We start from the raw sequence: 9,473 nt of genomic DNA, 5'->3' as shown, positions 1-9,473 counted from the left end.
ATCCCCTTGACCCACCTCAAATTTTACCCTCTCTACAAGCGCAGTTTCATCCCAATGTTTGATCAAAGGTAGATCATGTTCACAAGGCTTACCCTTGTAATCATATCGGCCGAAAGTAGCTTATCATGAGGAACGGATACACCCGTTCAACATTGTTACCCGTTTTACTGATCTACCCCGCTTTCACCGTCATGTCCAAAAATATAAGAGCACCGGTCAAAATGCGGGATGGCTTTAGGATCTTCTACAGCCCTTAACAGCTTCCAATCTATCCCGTTGTTTGGGGTGGGTGCGAGGAATGAAGACATACAGAACAAAACAAATAGGCGGCAAAATTGATCGTCCGCCTCCTCGTACTCCATAAGTTGCTTGAAAACTTTCCCTAAGGGTATTGAACTATTCCCTTTGGCCACCCCGTACGCTTGCCGCCATTTATCCTTGACTCCTTATTCTCGGGATCGGTGGACCCCTTCGCGAGCTCACAGGCACCAAAGGGAGAGGGTCGGGTCCGAAAGGTAACAAGAAACAGATCATGCACGTCATGCTTATCGATCATAAACTCCTTCTTCCGCGAAGCCCCGAACACATATGACCCGTCAGAGAAGGACTCCAAGAACAGTGAACGTGTGCAAGTGGGAAGTCGCTAATCTTGAGTTCCAAAAGGCCACCAAACCCAATTTTCTTAACAAATGGACACTGATCCTCATTAAGCTTTTCAATGACAGAGACAAGTCTTTGAGGTCGACACGAAACCGTTACTTCATGCACCCTCTTTACCCTTGGCTTGGCCTCAACCATCTGGGGAAAAGCAAGGACAACACACAAAATTAGACATATTGTAGTTGCAATTAGAGATATTTGGAACAAAGAAATAGTCATCTTGTGAATTAAAGTAATACAATAGATAGTCGAGTTATACAAAATATAAGAAAAGTTATACATTCGATAATAGAGTTAATCAGAAATATCAAGAGTTATACATTCTAACAAAGAAAAGTTATTCAAAATGTAATCGAGTTATACAACAAATGACAACATGATTATAAAAGGGTCAAACTTTGAACCCGAGAATCACTCCTTCTCAAGTACTTGGTACAACATCCATCCTGTAGGTGACAAACAAAAAAGGGATTCAGATTAACAGTACAGTTATACATATAATAACAAGTTATCTAATGTGTAACTCTAGGCATATAATGTATAACTCCAGGAATAAAATGTACAACTCTAGCAATAGAAAGTATAACTCTGGTCATGTAATGTATAACTCTAGTCCTAGATGTACAACTCTAGCAATAGAAAGTATAACTCTGGTCATGTAATGTATAACTCTAGTCCTAGATGTATAACTCTAGCAATAGAAAGTATAACTCTGGTCATGTAATGTATAACTCTAGTCCTAGATGTATAACTGTAAGCATATACAGCATATAAAATGTATAACTCTAGCTATATATTGTATATATCCAAGTATAAATTGTATAACTGTAGGCATATATTGTATAACTCTATGAATGGAAACTAATTAAAAGTATAGTCATACATATAACAATTAGAGTTTGACATTATGAAGAAGGAGTTGGTCTGAGAATCGAAGAGCTATACATCTAGAACCCAGAGTTATACATCTATGAACCAGAGTTATACATATTGCGTACTAAAGTTATACATCTATTAACCAGTTTTTTACATTAATTACCCAGAGTTACAATGTATAACTGTAAGCATATACAGTATAATGAATAACTCCAGGTATAAGTCAAGGCATCTAATGTATAACTCCAAAGTATAAATTGTATAACTCTAGCTATATATTGTATATATCCAGGTATAAATTGTATAACTGTAGGCATATATTGTATAACTCTATGAATGGAAACTAATTAAAAGTATAGTCATACATATAACAATTAGAGTTTGACATTATGAAGAAGGAGTTGGTCACAGAATCAGAAGAGCTATACATCTAGAACCCAGAGTTATACATCTATTAACCAGTTTTTTACATTAATTACCCAGAGTTACAATGTATAACTGTAAGCATATACTGATATAATGAATAACTCCGGGAATAACTCCAGGCATCTAATGTATAACTCCAAAGTATAAATTGTATAACTCTAGCTATATATTGTATATATCCAGGTATAAATTGTATAACTGTAGGCATATATTGTATAACTCTATGAATGGAAACTAATTAAAAGTATAGTCATACATATAACAATTAGAGTTTGACATTATAAAGAAGGAGTTGGTCACAGAATCAGAAGAGCTATACATCTAGAACCCAGAGTTATACATCTAGCAACCAGAGTTATACATATTGCGTACTAAAGTTATACATCTATTAACCACAGTTTTACATTAATTACCCAGTGTTATACATATTGAGTACATCTATTAATGAGTTTTTTACATTAATTACCCGAGTTATACATCTATTAACCGAGTTTTACATTAATTACCCGAGTTATACATATTGAGTACTATAGTTATACATCTAGTAAGCAGAGTTAGACATCTAGTAACGTATAAATCAAAATCGAAACTTTTAACCTGGATATCAACTCCCGTGTCAATACTTTCTACAACATCCATCTGTAGATGACAAACAATTGGGATTAGAGTTATACAGATATTTAATTGAAGTTACAAATCATTCTATAAGAGTTATACCAACAACACGAGATTTTTACCTTCGATTGATTTCTTGGAAGATTTCTTGGCATTTTTCTTGGCAAAAACCATTGTTAATTATCAAAATGACCTCGAATTTGATCTGCACAACCATAATTAACAATTGAACAAATAAACATCAACAAACCCATAATTGAAAATTGAAAAATCAAATGAACTCTTTTTATGATAGTTTAACAAAGGCAATAATTAACAAAAAAACAAACTACAAATCTTTGAATAAGGAATGGAGAAAATACCTTATAAAAAAATGGAGACAAAGTAGTTTGCGAGTTGGTATTAATTTGTAGTGATGAAAATGGCGTTTGTTAGGATGGAGTTAATTGGTAGTGATGAAAATGGAGTTATCAGAATTGTGAAGAAAGAAAAGGAAGACGAAATGACAGGAAATAGAGGGAAAAATACCCGCAAGTTGTTTTGAATTGTCTAGAAAATGAGGAGGGAAATGATCATTGACTGATGGACAAACAGTGTTGCATGCATGGGTTAGTGGGTAAGAGGAGAGAGGTAAATCAAAAATATTAGTTTAATGGGGTTTAGTGGGGTTTGACTGCCAAATCGTGGCCATTGCTTTGCTTGATCCAACCGTCCACATTAGGACTTATGGACTTAATATATGTAAGGACCTTAGTTGATCTCTTCTCTATATATATATATATATATATATAGAGAAGGGTTCTTATAAGGCCACTACATCTAATAAGTCCCTAAGTCCTTATAAGAGCCCTTGGATGGAAGGGATGGAGGGATGAGATTACATCTCATTGAAGGGTCACAATTCTCCCTCCCTAATCTCCTTCCCTAATTGTGTATAACTCTACCTAATTTTGTACGTACAACTCTACCACCATTCTAATCTCCCAACTCACATCCTCATTATTCATTCATTCACACTTCTCTCATACACTCATTCTCTCTCATCTTTCTCTCATTCTCTCAAAAAAAAAAAAAACCAAATCAACAAAAAAAAAACCCAACAAAAAAAAAACCAAAAAAAAAAAACAACAACTTCTTCATCGTCCTCCCACCTTTACTTCACCACCATTCACCATATTCAAACATCTCCTTCCCTCCCTCCCTCCCTCTCTCGTCTGCCGCCCCCCACTACACACACAACCCGACAGCCCGACAACAACAACAACCCGTCACCACCATCACCAACCGACTACCCGACAAACCCACCCGACTACCCCCCGACAAACCCACCCGACAAACCCACTAGATCTCAACGTCATCCCCTCATCGCTCACCACCACCGTCACACCTCCCCTTTCTCCCATCTCACGACAGCAACAACAACAACAACACCGACTCCTCATTCCCAACCGCCCTTTCAGATTCATTTTTTTTTAAAAAATTAAAGGGGTTGGTGTTTGTGTCGGTGGATGCGGGTGTTGGTGTTGGTCTCGGTGGGTCATGTGGTGGCTGGTGTTGGTCTCGGTGGGTCGTGTGGGTCCTCCTTCCTCCCGTGCTTCCTTCCTCCCCTTTTCCTCTTCCTTTCTCTTTTTTTTTCAATCCATCGTTCCCTTTTGTTTCTGTTTTTTTGATTTTTTGTTTTTTTTTTGTTTTTTTTATATGGGTTTTGTTTTATATGGGTTTTTGTATGGGTTTTGTTTTATTTTCATTGTCCATATTTTTAATTTTTCAGATTTACTTTATTTTGTTCTTTGTTTTTTGGTTTTTGTTATTTTTTTTGTTGGTATTTTTAGATCTCGTTTTTTTTTTGTTTATTTGGGTGTTGGTTAATTAATTTTTAGTATTTCAGTTTTTTTTTGTTTTTTTTTTTTCAGATTTGCGTGGCTAAGGGTGGGTTTTTTTGTGTTTTTGTGTTCTCTGTTTGTTTTGTTTTTGTTTTTTGTTTTTGTTTTTTGTTTTTGTTTTTATTTGGTTGTTATTGTTATTTGATTTTTTGGACTAAAGTTATACATCTTGTCTATTAAAGTTATACACTGCGTGCATTAGAGTTATACACACGATATTTAAATTTGGTTTTTTTTTATTGTTATTTGGTTTATTTTAGATTTCGGGTTTGGTTGGGTTGTTGGTTTTTTGGTTTTATTATTGTTATTTGGTTTTTTGGTTTTTGTTATTATGAGTTTTTTTGGTTTTTGTTATTATTATTTTTTTTCATATTTTTCATATTTATTGTTTGATTTTTTTACTATTTACGACTAAAGTTATACATTTTATGACCAAAGTTATACAAAAAAAGACTAAAGTTATACAAAAAATTGGACTAAAGTTATACAAAAATGAACCAGAGTTATACAAAAATGGACCAAAGTTATATAAAAATGGACCAAAGTTATACAAAAATGGACTAAAGTTATACAAATATGGACTAAAGTTATACAAAAAAAGACTGAAGTTATACAAAAATAGACCAAAGTTATACAAAAAAGGACTAAAGTTATACAAAAATTGGACTAAAGTGATACAACAATGGACTAAAGTTATACAAAAATGAACCAAAGTTATACAAAAATGAACCAAAGTTATACAAAAATGGACTAGAGTTATACAAAAAATTGGACTAAAGTTATACAAAAAATGAACCAAAGTTATACAAAAATGAACCAAAGTTATTCAAAAATCGACCAGAGTTATACAAAAATGCACCAAAGTTATACAAAAATTGGACTAAAGTCATACAACAATGGACTAAAGTTATACAAAAAATTGGACTAAAGTTATACAAAAATGAACCAAAGTTATACAAAAATGAACCAAAGTTATACAAAAATGGACCAGAGTTATACAAAAATGCACCAGAGTTATACAAAAAATTGGACTAAAGTTATACAAAAAATGAACCAAAGTTATACAAAAATGAACCAAAGTTATACAAAAATGCACCAGAGTTATACAAAAATGCACCAGAGTTATACAATTTTGGTGCATTTTTGTATAACTCTGGTCGATTTTTGTATAACTTTGGTTCATTTTTTGTATAACGTTGGTTCATTTTTGTATAACTTTAGTCCATTTTTTGTATAACTTTGGTGCATTTTTGTATAACTCTGGTGCATTTTTGTATAACTCTGGTTCATTTTTGTATAACTTTAGTCCATTTTTTGTATAACTTTGGTGCATTTTTGTATAACTCTGATGCATTTTTGTATAACTTTGGTTCATTTTTGTATAACTCTGGTTCATTTTTGTATAACTTTGGTCCATTTTTGTATAACTTTAGTCCTTATTTGTATAACTTTAGCCCATATTTGTATAACTTTAATCCATATTTGTATAACTTTAGTTCATTTTTGTATAACTTTGGTTCATTTTTTTATAACTTTAGTCCAATTTTTTGTATAACTTTAGTCCAATTTTTGTATAACTTTAGTCTTTTTTTTGTATAACTTTGGTCTATTTTTGTATAACTTTGGTTCATTTTTGTATAACTTTACTCCATTTTTGTCTTAGATGAAAAAAAAAGTATCTCACAAAAAAAAAACGAGATTTAAAACACGAAATCTTAAAAAAAAAACGTATAACAAGAAAAGATTTAAGAAAATGAATAAAAAATGATAACTAACAAAATAAAAGACAACTAAAATAAAATAAAAGACAAAAAATAATAAATGGAAAAAACAACTAAAAACATACAAATTCATACAAAAAGAAGAAAAAAGAAAAAAAAAACGAGTTGAAAAAAAAAAAAAAAAAAAAAAAAAGAAAGTCGGCGGTGGGGTGGCGGCGGCGGGTTGGTGGGTGGTTAGTTGGTGTCGGGTGGGGTGGTGGTGGGTGGTGGTGATTGAGGAAGAGAGGAATGAATGATTTATTTGGGTTTTTTGATTTATTTGGATTTTTTGGGTTTTTTTTATTTATTTGGATTTTTTGGGTTTTTTTTTATTTATTGGATTTTTTGGGTTTTTTTTTTGAGGTTTTGAGAGAAGAGAAGAATGAAATGTGTGAGATGAGAGAGAAATGGGTGGGTAGAAAACAAATATATAGTAAATTAGTGGTTAATTAGGGTGGATTAGTAAAGTGTGTTAATTAGCTTCTATAATGACTTTGGGTGGGTTCATCTCATCCCTCCATCTCCCTCCATCCAATGGCTCATAATAGAACTTATGGACTCAAATATATGTTTGGCCTTAGTTGATCCTTCCTCTATATATATATATATATATATATATATATATATATATATATATATATATATATATATATATATATATATATATATATATATATATATATATTATTTTATTTTATTTTTATTTATTTTATTTCCTATTTTTCTTAATTTCCTTATTTTTCCAATTTCCTTATTTTTCCAATTTCCTTATTTTTTCCTATTTCCTTATTTTTTTCCTATTTCGTTGTTTTTCCTATTTCCTTATTTTTTCCAATTTCCTTATTTTTCCAATTTCCTTTTTTCAATTTCCTATTTACTTATTTTTTCCAATTTCCTTATTTTTCCAATTTCTTATTTTTTTAATTTCCTTGTTTCTTTTTCTTTTATCTTTTTTATTTCTTTCCGAAAATCTTTTGGCATGTTTATGACATAGATCGTTTGTCCCTTGTAATTTCATTATAATTTGTAAAATTTCATATTTATCTTGTATGATTTATTTCTCTGGCATATTCATATGTAATTAATCTAACTTCCAACTTCGATCCAATTGAGTGCTAAATTGCTTGTCCACCGACATAGTCTAATTTCACATGCTAGGGTTAATCCGTCTTTGTTGCATTGCATGCATACAACTGACGACATATCGAGTATAAACAACTTTCCTGATCATTAGTAGAGGCCGCTATCGAGGCGAGTGGGATTAGGTATTCAAATAAACGAGCTTCCTAATACGTACCCTCACCCCTTACTCAAGATCTCTGTGAACATCCATGTTCATTGGCATCACGAGAGTCATTCTAGACATAGAATGCTAAGGGTAACGAATTTCTTAGTGTTCATGTCACTACTTTATGTCTTGACATGACGTGAAGTATTCAAACGGTTCCAATTTTCCATAAATATTGGTGGCGACTCCACAAATGCAGGCTTGTCAAACCTTTCAACGGTTTCAATGCCTTTCAAATCGGTAACGGCCCATGACGTGCCTCGGCCTCGCGCCGGAGTTCGGTGGGAAAAGTGTCGCCGCCTCGAAACCAACGCGCGAGTGACTGTGTCCACAATGAGGCAGTCAAATAGGTTGGTTTCCTTAAAAATAAAGCAGAGCAATGTGTATATAAGAAAGGCAGTGGGAGTGCAGTAGCTATTTTGGTTCTCTATGTCGATGACATACTCTTTATTGGAAATGACAATCCCTTGTCGCAATCTCTTAAAGATTGGCTAGGTAGTTATTTTTCCATGAAAGACATGGGTGAAGCTGCCTATACCTTAGGAGTATAGAACTATAAAGATAGATCCAAGAGACTTATTGGACTAAGTCAAGGCAATTATTTTGATAAGGTCCTGAAAAGGTTCAATATGGAGAATTTTAAGAGAGGGTTTCTACATATTTCGCATGGTGTAACTCTAAGCAAGAGTGAGTGACCCTCGAAGCCTGATGAGCTGAAGCGACTGAGTAGGATTCCATATGCTTTGGCTACAAGATCTCTCATATATGTCATGTTGTGTACTCGTCCTGATATAGCATGTGCTTTAAGCATGACGAGTAGATACTAGTCCAATCCAGATAAGAATCACTAGATAGTCGTCAAGAACATCCTAATGTAATTAAGAAGGATCAAGGATTTGCTCTTGGTGTACAGAGGTAAGGAGAAACCGGTTGTAAACGGTTACACTGATGCTTGCTTCCAGACATATAAGGATGCTTCTAGATCACAATCTGGATTTGTGTTCTATCTGAATGGTAGTGTTGTGAGTTGGAAGAGTTCCAAACATGGCACGGTAGCTGACTCCACAACAGAGGCCGCGTACATTGCTGCATCAGAGGCATCCAAGGAAGTTGTTTGGATTAGAAATTTCATCGAGGAACTCAGAGTCGTTCCTAGCATTTCAAGGCCTATGTACCTTTATTGTGACAATAATGGTGCCATAGCGCAAGCTAAGGAATCATGGTCTCATCAAAAATCCAAATTAAACATGTGCTCAAAAAGTATCACCTAATCAGAGAGATTTAGGACAGAGGCGATATAAAGAATTGTAGAGTGCCACCAGAACAGAATGTGGCTGATCACGTAACAAAACTGCTTCAGCAGTGTAAGTTTGAGAGTCATAAGACTGCGATATGTCTTAAACACATTAGCGAGGTGTCTTAGTCCTATTAGGAAAATTTTGTTTTAGTGGAAGTATTTTAATTTGCTGGATATTTTATAACAACTATTGCATTTATTTAATAAAATTGAATTTTATTCCAATCTTGTTTGAATGGTTTGTCCCAAAATAATTTCCTTTGATGAAATGGATCACTAAGTAAGTGGTTTAATTGTGGAACTCCATTTGAATGATGTTATTATTTGTGCCTCTAGTCAGAATATTATGCTGGGACATTTGAATACTCATAAATGACTAGTAAGTACGCTAGTTGAAGGCTATGTTCCATAAGTCATAGGTATGGAAATACCAAGCCAGGTGCATGGATGTGTGTTGGAGAATACATATTAGGCAGACCCTTGAAAAGGACATTACTAAGGATTCGCTTAGTGTCATTAATGTTCTTTGCCAGTTGTTGACTTGTTTTGGTCTTTAGACCCGAGTTTTGACCATTATGTAAATGTGAAGTGTATACTTTGACATCATTCCTAGTCCGCCGTAAAAGGGGATCATGGCTGATCATTTGGTGTGCATAGAGCGTGTGATG

This window comes from Silene latifolia, chromosome 8 (genome assembly GCF_048544455.1).
Source record: "Silene latifolia isolate original U9 population chromosome 8, ASM4854445v1, whole genome shotgun sequence".
NCBI lineage: Eukaryota > Viridiplantae > Streptophyta > Magnoliopsida > Caryophyllales > Caryophyllaceae > Silene > Silene latifolia.
The sequence above is the reverse complement of the archived record's forward strand: the minus strand, read 5'-3'. Positions refer to the sequence as shown.